The sequence below is a fragment of the Alosa pseudoharengus genome, unplaced genomic scaffold, assembly GCF_046254945.1.
Source record: "Alosa pseudoharengus isolate Yale_2024_CS ecotype anadromous, Long Island Sound unplaced genomic scaffold, YU_APseudo_1.1 YU_APseudo_1.1_scf_6, whole genome shotgun sequence".
NCBI lineage: Eukaryota > Metazoa > Chordata > Actinopteri > Clupeiformes > Clupeidae > Alosa > Alosa pseudoharengus.
Window position 1 is genome coordinate 12680908 of NW_027468848.1, and position 12779 is coordinate 12693686.

The 12779-nt window shown below is 49.1% G+C and overlaps 39 non-coding genes across 39 annotated transcripts; all 39 read left to right on the forward strand.

Moving 5' to 3' along the window:
* The first annotated feature begins 179 nt into the window (after positions 1 to 179).
* trnap-agg (transfer RNA proline (anticodon AGG)) lies at positions 180 to 251 on the forward strand. Its single transcript has one exon. It is a non-coding gene; the product is annotated as a tRNA-Pro (tRNA).
* A 412-nt stretch (positions 252 to 663) lies between these two features.
* Positions 664 to 735, forward strand: trnap-agg (transfer RNA proline (anticodon AGG)). Its single transcript has one exon. It is a non-coding gene; the product is annotated as a tRNA-Pro (tRNA).
* A 189-nt stretch (positions 736 to 924) lies between these two features.
* Positions 925 to 996, forward strand: trnap-cgg (transfer RNA proline (anticodon CGG)). The gene has a single exon. It is a non-coding gene; the product is annotated as a tRNA-Pro (tRNA).
* A 535-nt stretch (positions 997 to 1531) lies between these two features.
* trnap-agg (transfer RNA proline (anticodon AGG)) lies at positions 1532 to 1603 on the forward strand. Its single transcript has one exon. It is a non-coding gene; the product is annotated as a tRNA-Pro (tRNA).
* Positions 1604 to 1773: 170 nt separating this feature from the next.
* Positions 1774 to 1845, forward strand: trnap-agg (transfer RNA proline (anticodon AGG)). The gene has a single exon. It is a non-coding gene; the product is annotated as a tRNA-Pro (tRNA).
* A 170-nt stretch (positions 1846 to 2015) lies between these two features.
* trnap-agg (transfer RNA proline (anticodon AGG)) lies at positions 2016 to 2087 on the forward strand. Its single transcript has one exon. It is a non-coding gene; the product is annotated as a tRNA-Pro (tRNA).
* A 189-nt stretch (positions 2088 to 2276) lies between these two features.
* trnap-cgg (transfer RNA proline (anticodon CGG)) lies at positions 2277 to 2348 on the forward strand. The gene has a single exon. It is a non-coding gene; the product is annotated as a tRNA-Pro (tRNA).
* Positions 2349 to 2521: 173 nt separating this feature from the next.
* Positions 2522 to 2594, forward strand: trnap-ugg (transfer RNA proline (anticodon UGG)). The gene has a single exon. It is a non-coding gene; the product is annotated as a tRNA-Pro (tRNA).
* Positions 2595 to 2883: 289 nt separating this feature from the next.
* On the forward strand, positions 2884 to 2955 carry trnap-agg (transfer RNA proline (anticodon AGG)). The gene has a single exon. It is a non-coding gene; the product is annotated as a tRNA-Pro (tRNA).
* A 170-nt stretch (positions 2956 to 3125) lies between these two features.
* trnap-agg (transfer RNA proline (anticodon AGG)) lies at positions 3126 to 3197 on the forward strand. Its single transcript has one exon. It is a non-coding gene; the product is annotated as a tRNA-Pro (tRNA).
* A 170-nt stretch (positions 3198 to 3367) lies between these two features.
* Positions 3368 to 3439, forward strand: trnap-agg (transfer RNA proline (anticodon AGG)). The gene has a single exon. It is a non-coding gene; the product is annotated as a tRNA-Pro (tRNA).
* A 189-nt stretch (positions 3440 to 3628) lies between these two features.
* Positions 3629 to 3700, forward strand: trnap-cgg (transfer RNA proline (anticodon CGG)). The gene has a single exon. It is a non-coding gene; the product is annotated as a tRNA-Pro (tRNA).
* A 535-nt stretch (positions 3701 to 4235) lies between these two features.
* On the forward strand, positions 4236 to 4307 carry trnap-agg (transfer RNA proline (anticodon AGG)). The gene has a single exon. It is a non-coding gene; the product is annotated as a tRNA-Pro (tRNA).
* A 394-nt stretch (positions 4308 to 4701) lies between these two features.
* Positions 4702 to 4773, forward strand: trnap-agg (transfer RNA proline (anticodon AGG)). The gene has a single exon. It is a non-coding gene; the product is annotated as a tRNA-Pro (tRNA).
* A 189-nt stretch (positions 4774 to 4962) lies between these two features.
* trnap-cgg (transfer RNA proline (anticodon CGG)) lies at positions 4963 to 5034 on the forward strand. The gene has a single exon. It is a non-coding gene; the product is annotated as a tRNA-Pro (tRNA).
* A 173-nt stretch (positions 5035 to 5207) lies between these two features.
* On the forward strand, positions 5208 to 5280 carry trnap-ugg (transfer RNA proline (anticodon UGG)). The gene has a single exon. It is a non-coding gene; the product is annotated as a tRNA-Pro (tRNA).
* Positions 5281 to 5569: 289 nt separating this feature from the next.
* Positions 5570 to 5641, forward strand: trnap-agg (transfer RNA proline (anticodon AGG)). Its single transcript has one exon. It is a non-coding gene; the product is annotated as a tRNA-Pro (tRNA).
* Positions 5642 to 5811: 170 nt separating this feature from the next.
* trnap-agg (transfer RNA proline (anticodon AGG)) lies at positions 5812 to 5883 on the forward strand. The gene has a single exon. It is a non-coding gene; the product is annotated as a tRNA-Pro (tRNA).
* A 170-nt stretch (positions 5884 to 6053) lies between these two features.
* trnap-agg (transfer RNA proline (anticodon AGG)) lies at positions 6054 to 6125 on the forward strand. Its single transcript has one exon. It is a non-coding gene; the product is annotated as a tRNA-Pro (tRNA).
* Positions 6126 to 6314: 189 nt separating this feature from the next.
* Positions 6315 to 6386, forward strand: trnap-cgg (transfer RNA proline (anticodon CGG)). Its single transcript has one exon. It is a non-coding gene; the product is annotated as a tRNA-Pro (tRNA).
* A 173-nt stretch (positions 6387 to 6559) lies between these two features.
* Positions 6560 to 6631, forward strand: trnap-ugg (transfer RNA proline (anticodon UGG)). The gene has a single exon. It is a non-coding gene; the product is annotated as a tRNA-Pro (tRNA).
* A 290-nt stretch (positions 6632 to 6921) lies between these two features.
* Positions 6922 to 6993, forward strand: trnap-agg (transfer RNA proline (anticodon AGG)). Its single transcript has one exon. It is a non-coding gene; the product is annotated as a tRNA-Pro (tRNA).
* Positions 6994 to 7163: 170 nt separating this feature from the next.
* On the forward strand, positions 7164 to 7235 carry trnap-agg (transfer RNA proline (anticodon AGG)). Its single transcript has one exon. It is a non-coding gene; the product is annotated as a tRNA-Pro (tRNA).
* Positions 7236 to 7405: 170 nt separating this feature from the next.
* On the forward strand, positions 7406 to 7477 carry trnap-agg (transfer RNA proline (anticodon AGG)). The gene has a single exon. It is a non-coding gene; the product is annotated as a tRNA-Pro (tRNA).
* Positions 7478 to 7666: 189 nt separating this feature from the next.
* On the forward strand, positions 7667 to 7738 carry trnap-agg (transfer RNA proline (anticodon AGG)). Its single transcript has one exon. It is a non-coding gene; the product is annotated as a tRNA-Pro (tRNA).
* Positions 7739 to 7911: 173 nt separating this feature from the next.
* On the forward strand, positions 7912 to 7983 carry trnap-ugg (transfer RNA proline (anticodon UGG)). Its single transcript has one exon. It is a non-coding gene; the product is annotated as a tRNA-Pro (tRNA).
* Positions 7984 to 8451: 468 nt separating this feature from the next.
* trnap-ugg (transfer RNA proline (anticodon UGG)) lies at positions 8452 to 8523 on the forward strand. Its single transcript has one exon. It is a non-coding gene; the product is annotated as a tRNA-Pro (tRNA).
* Positions 8524 to 8876: 353 nt separating this feature from the next.
* Positions 8877 to 8948, forward strand: trnap-agg (transfer RNA proline (anticodon AGG)). Its single transcript has one exon. It is a non-coding gene; the product is annotated as a tRNA-Pro (tRNA).
* A 173-nt stretch (positions 8949 to 9121) lies between these two features.
* Positions 9122 to 9193, forward strand: trnap-ugg (transfer RNA proline (anticodon UGG)). Its single transcript has one exon. It is a non-coding gene; the product is annotated as a tRNA-Pro (tRNA).
* A 290-nt stretch (positions 9194 to 9483) lies between these two features.
* trnap-agg (transfer RNA proline (anticodon AGG)) lies at positions 9484 to 9555 on the forward strand. Its single transcript has one exon. It is a non-coding gene; the product is annotated as a tRNA-Pro (tRNA).
* Positions 9556 to 9967: 412 nt separating this feature from the next.
* trnap-agg (transfer RNA proline (anticodon AGG)) lies at positions 9968 to 10039 on the forward strand. The gene has a single exon. It is a non-coding gene; the product is annotated as a tRNA-Pro (tRNA).
* A 189-nt stretch (positions 10040 to 10228) lies between these two features.
* On the forward strand, positions 10229 to 10300 carry trnap-cgg (transfer RNA proline (anticodon CGG)). Its single transcript has one exon. It is a non-coding gene; the product is annotated as a tRNA-Pro (tRNA).
* Positions 10301 to 10473: 173 nt separating this feature from the next.
* Positions 10474 to 10545, forward strand: trnap-ugg (transfer RNA proline (anticodon UGG)). The gene has a single exon. It is a non-coding gene; the product is annotated as a tRNA-Pro (tRNA).
* Positions 10546 to 10835: 290 nt separating this feature from the next.
* trnap-agg (transfer RNA proline (anticodon AGG)) lies at positions 10836 to 10907 on the forward strand. Its single transcript has one exon. It is a non-coding gene; the product is annotated as a tRNA-Pro (tRNA).
* A 412-nt stretch (positions 10908 to 11319) lies between these two features.
* trnap-agg (transfer RNA proline (anticodon AGG)) lies at positions 11320 to 11391 on the forward strand. Its single transcript has one exon. It is a non-coding gene; the product is annotated as a tRNA-Pro (tRNA).
* A 189-nt stretch (positions 11392 to 11580) lies between these two features.
* On the forward strand, positions 11581 to 11652 carry trnap-cgg (transfer RNA proline (anticodon CGG)). Its single transcript has one exon. It is a non-coding gene; the product is annotated as a tRNA-Pro (tRNA).
* A 173-nt stretch (positions 11653 to 11825) lies between these two features.
* trnap-ugg (transfer RNA proline (anticodon UGG)) lies at positions 11826 to 11897 on the forward strand. The gene has a single exon. It is a non-coding gene; the product is annotated as a tRNA-Pro (tRNA).
* A 353-nt stretch (positions 11898 to 12250) lies between these two features.
* trnap-agg (transfer RNA proline (anticodon AGG)) lies at positions 12251 to 12322 on the forward strand. The gene has a single exon. It is a non-coding gene; the product is annotated as a tRNA-Pro (tRNA).
* A 173-nt stretch (positions 12323 to 12495) lies between these two features.
* Positions 12496 to 12567, forward strand: trnap-ugg (transfer RNA proline (anticodon UGG)). The gene has a single exon. It is a non-coding gene; the product is annotated as a tRNA-Pro (tRNA).
* The last annotated feature ends 212 nt before the right edge of the window (positions 12568 to 12779 follow it).

Consider the following 12779-nt stretch of genomic DNA (forward strand, 5'->3'; position numbering starts at 1 on the left):
GGCTTGTTGTTCTAGGGGAATGATTATCGCTTTGGGTGCGAGAGGTCCCGGGTTCAAATCCAGGACGAGCCCGCAGGCGTTATAGGTGCATTTCATTGAAATGTGTTAATTTTCAACTCTCGTCAGTGATCTAGAAAATTATGTTGTTGTTTTTTTCAACTAAATTCATAGCCAGTCAAGGCTCGTTGGTCTAGGGGTATGATTCTCGCTTAGGGTGCGAGAGGTCCCGGGTTCAAATCCCGGACGAGCCCTTCCCCACGCAAATATTTGTCATTATCATGTGCTTGTGTCAGCACTGTCTCACCTTTGCTGTACAGCATATAGCCGGCAGCTTTTCTGCAACTAAACACCACCACACCTCCCTTTCCTTTCAGATAAATATTGCTGCACAGAAGGCTCGACATAAGCTTTTGAACAGCGTGGCTCGTTGGTCTAGGGGTATGATTCTCGCTTAGGGTGCGAGAGATCCCGAGTTCAAATCCCGGAAGAGCCCTTTCCCACGCAACTTTCTGTCAGTATCATGTGTTTGTGTCAGCACTGTCTCTCCTTTGCTGTACAGCATGTAGCCGGCAGCTTTTCTGCAACTCAACACCACCCGACCTGCCTTTCCTTTCAGCTAAATATTGCTGCACAAAACGCTCGACAACAGCGTTTGTTCAGCGTGGCTCGTTGGTCTAGGGGTATGATTCTCGCTTAGGGTGCGAGAGGTCCCGGTTTCAAATCCCGGACGAGCCCTCTGTTCTGTGAAACTCTGCAACTTTTGCTGCTAGCTGCCACCGGTGAACTGCTGCAGTTTGTTACCCAGGACTTACTTTAGGAAATGTTGATGCGCAGTGGAACCAAGCTGAAATATTGGTCTTCCCTGCAGACCACTCTAAATATTTGTGTGAAGAAAGGCACCGAATAAAAGGTACCCTTGGCCCAGGCTCGTTGGTCTAGGGGTATGATTCTCGCTTCGGGTGCGAGAGGTCCCGGGTTCAACTCCCGGACGAGCCCTTCTTTCCGAAAGAAACGCCAGACTTCACTGCAAGAATCGACGCTAACGAAACAAACAAAGACGAAACTTTTTTGTTAGCATTGAAGGAAAAGAGCCAATTTTGAACCAGATTTTTTACTTGCTCAGGCCTGCAAGGGGTCCTGACCAAATAAGACCCAGGAGAGCACTCAGCGGCTCGTTGGTCTAGGGGTATGATTCTCGCTTTGGGTCCGAGAGGTCCCGGGTTCAAATCCCAGACGAGCCCTTTTGTGCTTCCTCACCAATTCTTTGTCGGCCTCACTGTCTAACGCCTTTGTTCTGTGGAGATTTAGCCTCAGTTGGATGTTTATTTTTTCCCCCGTAGCCATCACATTGGGGCTTGTTGTTCTAGGGGAATGATTATCGCTTTGGGTGCGAGAGGTCCCGGGTCAAAATCCAGGACGAGCCCGCAGGCGTTATAGGTGCATTTCATTGAAATGTGTTAATTTTCAACTCTCGTCAGTGATCTAGAAAATTATGTTGTTGTTTTTTTCAACTAAATTCATAGCCAGTCAAGGCTCGTTGGTCTAGGGGTATGATTCTCGCTTAGGGTGCGAGAGGTCCCGGGTTCAAATCCCGGACGAGCCCTTCCCCACCGAAATATTTGTCATTATCATGTGCTTGTGTCAGCACTGTCTCACCTTTGCTGTACAGCATATAGCCGGCAGCTTTTCTGCAACTAAACACCACCACACCTCCCTTTCCTTTCAGATAAATATTGCTGCACAGAAGGCTCGACATAAGCTTTTGAACAGCGTGGCTCGTTGGTCTAGGGGTATGATTCTCGCTTAGGGTGCGAGAGATCCCGGGTTCAAATCCCGGAAGAGCCCTTTCCCACGCAACTTTCTGTCAGTATCATGTGTTTGTGTCAGCACTGTCTCTCCTTTGCTGTACAGCATGTAGCCGGCAGCTTTTCTGCAACTCAACACCACCCGACCTGCCTTTCCTTTCAGCTAAATATTGCTGCACAAAACGCTCGACAACAGCGTTTGTGCAGCGTGGCTCGTTGGTCTAGGGGTATGATTCTCGCTTAGGGTGCGAGAGGGCCCGGGTTCAAATTCCGGACGAGCCCTCTGTTCTGTGAAACTCTGCAACTTTTGCTGCTAGCTGCCACCGGTGAACTGCTGCAGTTTGTTACCCAGGACTTACTTTAGGAAATGTTGATGCGCAGTGGAACCAAGCTGAAATATTGGTCTTCCCTGCAGACCACTCTAAATATTTGTGTGAAGAAAGGCACCGAATAAAAGGTACCCTTGGCCCAGGCTCGTTGGTCTAGGGGTATGATTCTCGCTTCGGGTGCGAGAGGTCCCGGGTTCAACTCCCGGACGAGCCCTTCTTTCCGAAAGAAACGCCAGACTTCACTGCAAGAATCGACGCTAACGAAACAAACAAAGACGAAACTTTTTTGTTAGCATTGAAGGAAAAGAGCCAATTTTGAACCAGATTTTTTACTTGCTCAGGCCTGCAAGGGGTCCTGACCAAATAAGACCCAGGAGAGCACTCAGCGTCTCGTTGGTCTAGGGGTATGATTCTCGCTTTGGGTGCGAGAGGTCCCGGGTTCAAATCCCGGACGAGCGCTTTTGTGCTTCCTCACCAATTCTTTGTCGGCCTCACTGTCTAACGCCTTTGTGCTGTGGAGATTTAGCCTCAGTTGGATGTTTATTTTTTCCCCCGTAGCCATCACATTGGGGCTTGTTGTTCTAGGGGAATGATTATCGCTTTGGGTGCGAGAGGTCCCGGGTCAAAATCCAGGACGAGCCCGCAGGCGTTATAGGTGCATTTCATTGAAATGTGTTAATTTTCAACTCTCGTCAGTGATCTAGAAAATTATGTTGTTGTTTTTTTCAACTAAATTCATAGCCAGTCAAGGCTCGTTGGTCTAGGGGTATGATTCTCGCTTAGGGTGCGAGAGGTCCCTGGTTCAAATCCCGGACGAGCCCTTCCCCACCGAAATATTTGTCATTATCATGTGCTTGTGTCAGCACTGTCTCACCTTTGCTGTACAGCATATAGCCGGCAGCTTTTCTGCAACTAAACACCACCACACCTCCCTTTCCTTTCAGATAAATATTGCTGCACAGAAGGCTCGACATAAGCTTTTGAGCAGCGTGGCTCGTTGGTCTAGGGGTATGATTCTCGCTTAGGGTGCGAGAGGTCCCGGGTTCAAATCCCGGAAGAGCCCTTTCCCACGCAACTTTCTGTCAGTATCATGTGTTTGTGTCAGCACTGTCTCTCCTTTGCTGTACAGCATGTAGCCGGCAGCTTTTCTGCAACTCAACACCACCCGACCTGCCTTTCCTTTCAGCTAAATATTGCTGCACAAAACGCTCGACAAAAGCGTTTGTGCAGCGTGGCTCGTTGGTCTAGGGGTATGATTCTCGCTTAGGGTGCGAGAGGTCCCGGTTTCAAATCCCGGACGAGCCCTCTGTTCTGTGAAACTCTGCAACTTTTGCTGCTAGCTGCCACCGGTGAACTGCTGCAGTTTGTTACCCAGGACTTACTTTAGGAAATGTTGATGCGCAGTGGAACCAAGCTGAAATATTGGTCTTCCCTGCAGACCACTCTAAATATTTGTGTGAAGAAAGGCACCAAATAAAAGGTACCCTTGGCCCAGGCTCGTTGGTCTAGGGGTATGATTCTCGCTTCGGGTGCGAGAGGTCCCGGGTTCAACTCCCGGACGAGCCCTTCTTTCCGAAAGAAACGCCAGACTTCACTGCAAGAATCGACGCTAACGAAACAAACAAAGACGAAACTTTTTTGTTAGCATTGAAGGAAAAGAGCCAATTTTGAACCAGATTTTTTACTTGCTCAGGCCTGCAAGGGGTCCTGACCAAATAAGACCCAGGAGAGCACTCAGCGGCTCGTTGGTCTAGGGGTATGATTCTCGCTTTGGGTCCGAGAGGTCCCGGGTTCAAATCCCAGACGAGCCCTTTTGTGCTTCCTCACCAATTCTTTGTCGGCCTCACTGTCTAACGCCTTTGTTCTGTGGAGATTTAGCCTCAGTTGGATGTTTATTTTTTCCCCCGTAGCCATCACATTGGGGCTTGTTGTTCTAGGGGAATGATTATCGCTTTGGGTGCGAGAGGTCCCGGGTCAAAATCCAGGACGAGCCCGCAGGCGTTATAGGTGCATTTCATTGAAATGTGTTAATTTTCAACTCTCGTCAGTGATCTAGAAAATTATGTTGTTGTTTTTTTCAACTAAATTCATAGCCAGTCAAGGCTCGTTGGTCTAGGGGTATGATTCTCGCTTAGGGTGCGAGAGGTCCCGGGTTCAAATCCCGGACGAGCCCTTCCCCACTGAAATATTTGTCATTATCATGTGCTTGTGTCAGCACTGTCTCACCTTTGCTGTACAGCATATAGCCGGCAGCTTTTCTGCAACTAAACACCACCACACCTCCCTTTCCTTTCAGATAAATATTGCTGCACAGAAGGCTCGACATAAGCTTTTGAACAGCGTGGCTCGTTGGTCTAGGGGTATGATTGATCCCGGGTTCAAATCCCGGAAGAGCCCTTTCCCACGCAACTTTCTGTCAGTATCATGTGTTTGTGTCAGCACTGTCTCTCCTTTGCTGTACAGCATGTAGCCGGCAGCTTTTCTGCAACTCAACACCACCCGACCTGCCTTTCCTTTCAGCTAAATATTGCTGCACAAAACGCTCGACAACAGCGTTTGTGCAGCGTGGCTCGTTGGTCTAGGGGTATGATTCTCGCTTAGGGTGCGAGAGGGCCCGGGTTCAAATTCCGGACGAGCCATCTGTTCTGTGAAACTCTGCAACTTTTGCTGCTAGCTGCCACCGGTGAACTGCTGCAGTTTGTTACCCAGGACTTACTTTAGGAAATGTTGATGCGCAGTGGAACCAAGCTGAAATATTGGTCTTCCCTGCAGACCACTCTAAATATTTGTGTGAAGAAAGGCACCGAATAAAAGGTACCCTTGGCCCAGGCTCGTTGGTCTAGGGGTATGATTCTCGCTTCGGGTGCGAGAGGTCCCGGGTTCAACTCCCGGACGAGCCCTTCTTTCCGAAAGAAACGCCAGACTTCACTGCAAGAATCGACGCTAACGAAACAAACAAAGACGAAACTTTTTTGTTAGCATTGAAGGAAAAGAGCCAATTTTGAACCAGATTTTTTACTTGCTCAGGCCTGCAAGGGGTCCTGACCAAATAAGACCCAGGAGAGCACTCAGCGTCTCGTTGGTCTAGGGGTATGATTCTCGCTTTGGGTGCGAGAGGTCCCGGGTTCAAATCCCGGACGAGCGCTTTTGTGCTTCCTCACCAATTCTTTGTCGGCCTCACTGTCTAACGCCTTTGTGCTGTGGAGATTTAGCCTCAGTTGGATGTTTATTTTTTCCCCCGTAGCCATCACATTGGGGCTTGTTGTTCTAGGGGAATGATTATCGCTTTGGGTGCGAGAGGTCCCGGGTCAAAATCCAGGACGAGCCCGCAGGCGTTATAGGTGCATTTCATTGAAATGTGTTAATTTTCAACTCTCGTCAGTGATCTAGAAAATTATGTTGTTGTTTTTTTCAACTAAATTCATAGCCAGTCAAGGCTCGTTGGTCTAGGGGTATGATTCTCGCTTAGGGTGCGAGAGGTCCCTGGTTCAAATCCCGGACGAGCCCTTCCCCACCGAAATATTTGTCATTATCATGTGCTTGTGTCAGCACTGTCTCACCTTTGCTGTACAGCATATAGCCGGCAGCTTTTCTGCAACTAAACACCACCACACCTCCCTTTCCTTTCAGATAAATATTGCTGCACAGAAGGCTCGACATAAGCTTTTGAGCAGCGTGGCTCGTTGGTCTAGGGGTATGATTCTCGCTTAGGGTGCGAGAGGTCCCGGGTTCAAATCCCGGAAGAGCCCTTTCCCACGCAACTTTCTGTCAGTATCATGTGTTTGTGTCAGCACTGTCTCTCCTTTGCTGTACAGCATGTAGCCGGCAGCTTTTCTGCAACTCAACACCACCCGACCTGCCTTTCCTTTCAGCTAAATATTGCTGCACAAAACGCTCGACAAAAGCGTTTGTGCAGCGTGGCTCGTTGGTCTAGGGGTATGATTCTCGCTTAGGGTGCGAGAGGTCCCGGTTTCAAATCCCGGACGAGCCCTCTGTTCTGTGAAACTCTGCAACTTTTGCTGCTAGCTGCCACCGGTGAACTGCTGCAGTTTGTTACCCAGGACTTACTTTAGGAAATGTTGATGCGCAGTGGAACCAAGCTGAAATATTGGTCTTCCCTGCAGACCACTCTAAATATTTGTGTGAAGAAAGGCACCAAATAAAAGGTACCCTTGGCCCAGGCTCGTTGGTCTAGGGGTATGATTCTCGCTTCGGGTGCGAGAGGTCCCGGGTTCAACTCCCGGACGAGCCCTTCTTTCCGAAAGAAACGCCAGACTTCACTGCAAGAATCGACGCTAACGAAACAAACAAAGACGAAACTTTTTTGTTAGCATTGAAGGAAAAGAGCCAATTTTGAACCAGATTTTTTACTTGCTCAGGCCTGCAAGGGGTCCTGACCAAATAAGACACAGGAGAGCACTCAGCGCCTCGTTGGTCTAGGGGTATGATTCTCGCTTTGGGTGCGAGAGGTCCCGGGTTCAAATCCCGGACGAGCCCTTTTGTGCTTCCTCACCAATTCTTTGTCGGCCTCACTGTCTAACGCCTTTGTGCTGTGGAGATTTAGCCTCAGTTGGATGTTTATTTTTTCCCCCGTAGCCATCACATTGGGGCTTGTTGTTCTAGGGGAATGATTATCGCTTTGGGTGCGAGAGGTCCCGGGTCAAAATCCAGGACGAGCCCGCAGGCGTTATAGGTGCATTTCATTGAAATGTGTTAATTTTCAACTCTCGTCAGTGATCTAGAAAATTATGTTGTTGTTTATTTCAACTAAATTCATAGCCAGTCAAGGCTCGTTGGTCTAGGGGTATGATTCTCGCTTAGGGTGCGAGAGGTCCCGGGTTCAAATCCCGGACGAGCCCTTCCCCACCGAAATATTTGTCATTATCATGTGCTTGTGTCAGCACTGTCTCACCTTTGCTGTACAGCATATAGCCGGCAGCTTTTCTGCAACTAAACACCACCACACCTCCCTTTCCTTTCAGATAAATATTGCTGCACAGAAGGCTCGACATAAGCTTTTGAGCAGCGTGGCTCGTTGGTCTAGGGGTATGATTCTCGCTTAGGGTGCGAGAGGTCCCGGGTTCAAATCCCGGAAGAGCCCTTTCCCACGCAACTTTCTGTCAGTATCATGTGTTTGTGTCAGCACTGTCTCTCCTTTGCTGTACAGCATGTAGCCGGCAGCTTTTCTGCAACTCAACACCACCCGACCTGCCTTTCCTTTCAGCTAAATATTGCTGCACAAAACGCTCGACAAAAGCGTTTGTGCAGCGTGGCTCGTTGGTCTAGGGGTATGATTCTCGCTTAGGGTGCGAGAGGTCCCGGTTTCAAATCCCGGACGAGCCCTCTGTTCTGTGAAACTCTGCAACTTTTGCTGCTAGCTGCCACCGGTGAACTGCTGCAGTTTGTTACCCAGGACTTACTTTAGGAAATCTTGATGCGCAGTGAAACCAAGCTGAAATATTGGTCTTCCCTGCAGACCACTCTAAATATTTGTGTGAAGAAAGGCACCGAATAAAAGGTACCCTTGGCCCAGGCTCGTTGGTCTAGGGGTATGATTCTCGCTTAGGGTGCGAGAGGTCCCGGTTTCAACTCCCGGACGAGCCCTTCTTTCCGAAAGAAACGCCAGACTTCACTGCAAGAATTGACGCTAACGAAACAAACAAAGACGAAACTTTTTTGTTAGCATTGAAGGAAAAGAGCCAATTTTGAACCAGATTTTTTACTTGCTCAGGCCTGCAAGGGGTCCTGACCAAATAAGACCCAGGAGAGCACTCAGCGACTCGTTGGTCTAGGGGTATGATTCTCGCTTTGGGTGCGAGAGGTCCCGGGTTCAAATCCCGGACGAGCCCTTTTGTGCTTCCTCACCAATTCTTTGTCGGCCTCACTGTCTAACGCCTTTGTGCTGTGGAGATTTAGCCTCAGTTGGATGTTTATTTTTTCCCCCGTAGCCATCACATTGGGGCTTGTTGTTCTAGGGGAATGATTATCGCTTTGGGTGCGAGAGGTCCCGGGTCAAAATCCAGGACGAGCCCGCAGGCGTTATAGGTGCATTTCATTGAAATGTGTTAATTTTCAACTCTCGTCAGTGATCTAGAAAATTATGTTGTTGTTTATTTCAACTAAATTCATAGCCAGTCAAGGCTCGTTGGTCTAGGGGTATGATTCTCGCTTAGGGTGCGAGAGGTCCCTAACGAAACAAACAAAGACGAAACTTTTTTGTTAGCATTGAAGGAAAAGAGCCAATTTTGAACCAGATTTTTTACTTGCTCAGGCCTGCAAGGGGTCCTGACCAAATAAGACCCAGGAGAGCACTCAGCCGCTCGTTGGTCTAGGGGTATGATTCTCGCTTTGGGTGCGAGAGGTCCCGGGTTCAAATCCCGGACGAGCCCTTTTGTGCTTCCTCACCAATTCTTTGTCGGCCTCACTGTCTAACGCCTTTGTGCTGTGGAGATTTAGCCTCAGTTGGATGTTTATTTTTTCCCCCGTAGCCATCACATTGGGGCTTGTTGTTCTAGGGGAATGATTATCGCTTTGGGTGCGAGAGGTCCCGGGTTCAAATCCCGGAAGAGCCCTTTCCCACGCAACTTTCTGTCAGTATCATGTGTTTGTGTCAGCACTGTCTCTCCTTTGCTGTACAGCATGTAGCCGGCAGCTTTTCTGCAACTCAACATCACCCGACCTGCCTTTCCTTTCAGCTAAATATTGCTGCACAAAACGCTCGACAAAAGCGTTTGTGCAGCGTGGCTCGTTGGTCTAGGGGTATGATTCTCGCTTAGGGTGCGAGAGGTCCCGGGTTCAACTCCCGGACGAGCCCTTCTTTCCGAAAGAAACGCCAGACTTCACTGCAAGAATCGACGCTAACGAAACAAACAAAGACGAAACTTTTTTGTTAGCATTGAAGGAAAAGAGCCAATTTTGAACCAGATTTTTTACTTGCTCAGGCCTGCAAGGGGTCCTGACCAAATAAGACCCAGGAGAGCACTCAGCGGCTCGTTGGTCTAGGGGTATGATTCTCGCTTTGGGTGCGAGAGGTCCCGGGTTCAAATCCCGGACGAGCCCTTTTGTGCTTCCTCACCAATTCTTTGTCGGCCTCACTGTCTAACGCCTTTGTGCTGTGGAGATTTAGCCTCAGTTGGATGTTTATTTTTTCCCCCGTAGCCATCACATTGGGGCTTGTTGTTCTAGGGGAATGATTATCGCTTTGGGTGCGAGAGGTCCCGGGTCAAAATCCAGGACGAGCCCGCAGGCGTTATAGGTGCATTTCATTGAAATGTGTTAATTTTCAACTCTCGTCAGTGATCTAGAAAATTATGTTGTTGTTTATTTCAACTAAATTCATAGCCATTCAAGGCTCGTTGGTCTAGGGGTATGATTCTCGCTTAGGGTGCGAGAGGTCCCGGGTTCAAATCCCGGACGAGCCCTTCCCCACCGAAATATTTGTCATTATCATGTGCTTGTGTCAGCACTGTCTCACCTTTGCTGTACAGCATATAGCTGGCAGCTTTTCTGCAACTAAACACCACCACACCTCCCTTTCCTTTCAGATAAATATTGCTGCACAGAAGGCTCGACATAAGCTTTTGAGCAGCGTGGCTCGTTGGTCTAGGGGTATGATTCTCGCTTAGGGTGCGAGAGCTCCCGGGTTCAAATCCCGGAAGAGCCCTTTCCCACGCAACTTTCTGTCAGTATCATGTGTTTGTGTCAGCACTGTCTCTCCTTTGCTGTACAGCATGTAGCCGGCAGCTTTTCTGCAACTCAACACCACCCGACCTGCCTTTCCTTTCAGCTAAATATTGCTGCACAAAACGCTCGACAAAAGCTTTTGTGCAGCGTGGCTCGTTGGTCTAGGGGTATGATTCTCGCTTAGGGTGCGAGAGGTCCCGGTTTCAAATCCCGGACGAGCCCTCTGTTCTGTGAAACTCTGCAACTTTTGCTGCTAGCTGCCACCGGTGAACTGCTGCAGTTTGTTACCCAGGACTTACTTTAGGAAATGTTGATGCGCAGTGGAACCAAGCTGAAATATTGGTCTTCCCTGCAGACCACTCTAAATATTTGTGTGAAGAAAGGCACCGAATAAAAGGTACCCTTGGCCCAGGCTCGTTGGTCTAGGGGTATGATTCTCGCTTCGGGTGCGAGAGGTCCCGGGTTCAACTCCCGGACGAGCCCTTCTTTCCGAAAGAAACGCCAGACTTCACTGCAAGAATCGACGCTAACGAAACAAACAAAGACGAAACTTTTTTGTTAGCATTGAAGGAAAAGAGCCAATTTTGAACCAGATTTTTTACTTGCTCAGGCCTGCAAGGGGTCCTGACCAAATAAGACACAGGAGAGCACTCAGCGCCTCGTTGGTCTAGGGGTATGATTCTCGCTTTGGGTGCGAGAGGTCCCGGGTTCAAATCCCGGACGAGCCCTTTTGTGCTTCCTCACCAATTCTTTGTCGGCCTCACTGTCTAACGCCTTTGTGCTGTGGAGATTTAGCCTCAGTTGGATGTTTATTTTTTCCCCCGTAGCCATCACATTGGGGCTTGTTGTTCTAGGGGAATGATTATCGCTTTGGGTGCGAGAGGTCCCGGGTCAAAATCCAGGACGAGCCCGCAGGCGTTATAGGTGCATTTCATTGAAATGTGTTAATTTTCAACTCTCGTCAGTGATCTAGAAAATTATGTTGTTGTTTATTTCAACTAAATTCATAGCCATTCAAGGCTCGTTGGTCTAGGGGTATGATTCTCGCTTAGGGTGCGAGAGGTCCCGGGTTCAAATCCCGGACGAGCCCTTCCCCACCGAAATATTTGTCATTATCATGTGCTTGTGTCAGCACTGTCTCACCTTTGCTGTACAGCATATAGCCGGCAGCTTTTCTGCAACTAAACACCACCACACCTCCCTTTCCTTTCAGATAAATATTGCTGCACAGAAGGCTCGACATAAGCTTTTGAGCAGCGTGGCTCGTTGGTCTAGGGGTATGATTCTCGCTTAGGGTGCGAGAGCTCCCGGGTTCAAATCCCGGAAGAGCCCTTTCCCACGCAACTTTCTGTCAGTATCATGTGTTTGTGTCAGCACTGTCTCTCCTTTGCTGTACAGCATGTAGCCGGCAGCTTTTCTGCAACTCAACACCACCCGACCTGCCTTTCCTTTCAGCTAAATATTGCTGCACAAAACGCTCGACAAAAGCTTTTGTGCAGCGTGGCTCGTTGGTCTAGGGGTATGATTCTCGCTTAGGGTGCGAGAGGTCCCGGTTTCAAATCCCGGACGAGCCCTCTGTTCTGTGAAACTCTGCAACTTTTGCTGCTAGCTGCCACCGGTGAACTGCTGCAGTTTGTTACCCAGGACTTACTTTAGGAAATGTTGATGCGCAGTGGAACCAAGCTGAAATATTGGTCTTCCCTGCAGACCACTCTAAATATTTGTGTGAAGAAAGGCACCGAATAAAAGGTACCCTTGGCCCAGGCTCGTTGGTCTAGGGGTATGATTCTCGCTTCGGGTGCGAGAGGTCCCGGGTTCAACTCCCGGACGAGCCCTTCTTTCCGAAAGAAACGCCAGACTTCACTGCAAGAATCGACGCTAACGAAACAAACAAAGACGAAACTTTTTTGTTAGCATTGAAGGAAAAGAGCCAATTTTGAACCAGATTTTTTACTTGCTCAGGCCTGCAAGGGGTCCTGACCAAATAAGACCCAGGAGAGCACTCAGCGGCTCGTTGGTCTAGGGGTATGATTCTCGCTTTGGGTGCGAGAGGTCCCGGGTTCAAATCCCGGACGAGCCCTTTTGTGCTTCCTCACCAATTCTTTGTCGGCCTCACTGTCTAACGCCTTTGTGCTGTGGAGATTTAGCCTCAGTTGGATGTTTATTTTTTCCCCCGTAGCCATCACATTGGGGCTTGTTGTTCTAGGGGAATGATTATCGCTTTGGGTGCGAGAGGTCCCGGGTTCAAATCCCGGAAGAGCCCTTTCCCACGCAACTTTCTGTCAGTATCATGTGTTTGTGTCAGCACTGTCTCTCCTTTGCTGTACAGCATGTAGCCGGCAGCTTTTATGCAACTCAACACCACCCGACCTGCCTTTCCTTTCAGCTAAATATTGCTGCACAAAACGCTCGACAAAAGCGTTTGTGCAGCGTGGCTCGTTGGTCTAGGGGTATGATTCTCGCTTAGGGTGCGAGAGGTCCCGGGTTCAACTCCCGGACGAGCCCTTCTTTCCGAAAGAAACGCCAGACTTCACTGCAAGAATCGACGCTAACGAAACAAACAAAGACGAAACTTTTTTGTTAGCATTGAAGGAAAAGAGCCAATTTTGAACCAGATTTTTTACTTGCTCAGGCCTGCAAGGGGTCCTGACCAAATAAGACCCAAGAGAGCACTCAGCGACTCGTTGGTCTAGGGGTATGATTCTCGCTTTGGGTGCGAGAGGTCCCGGGTTCAAATCCCGGACGAGCCCTTTTGTGCTTCCTCACCAATTCTTTGTCGGCCTCACTGTCTAACGCCTTTGTGCTGTGGAGATTTAGCCTCAGTTGGATGTTTATTTTTTCCCCCGTAGCCATCACATTGGGGCTTGTTGTTCTAGGGGAATGATTATCGCTTTGGGTGCGAGAGGTCCCGGGTCAAAATCCAGGACGAGCCCGCAGGCGTTATAGGTGCATTTCATTGAAA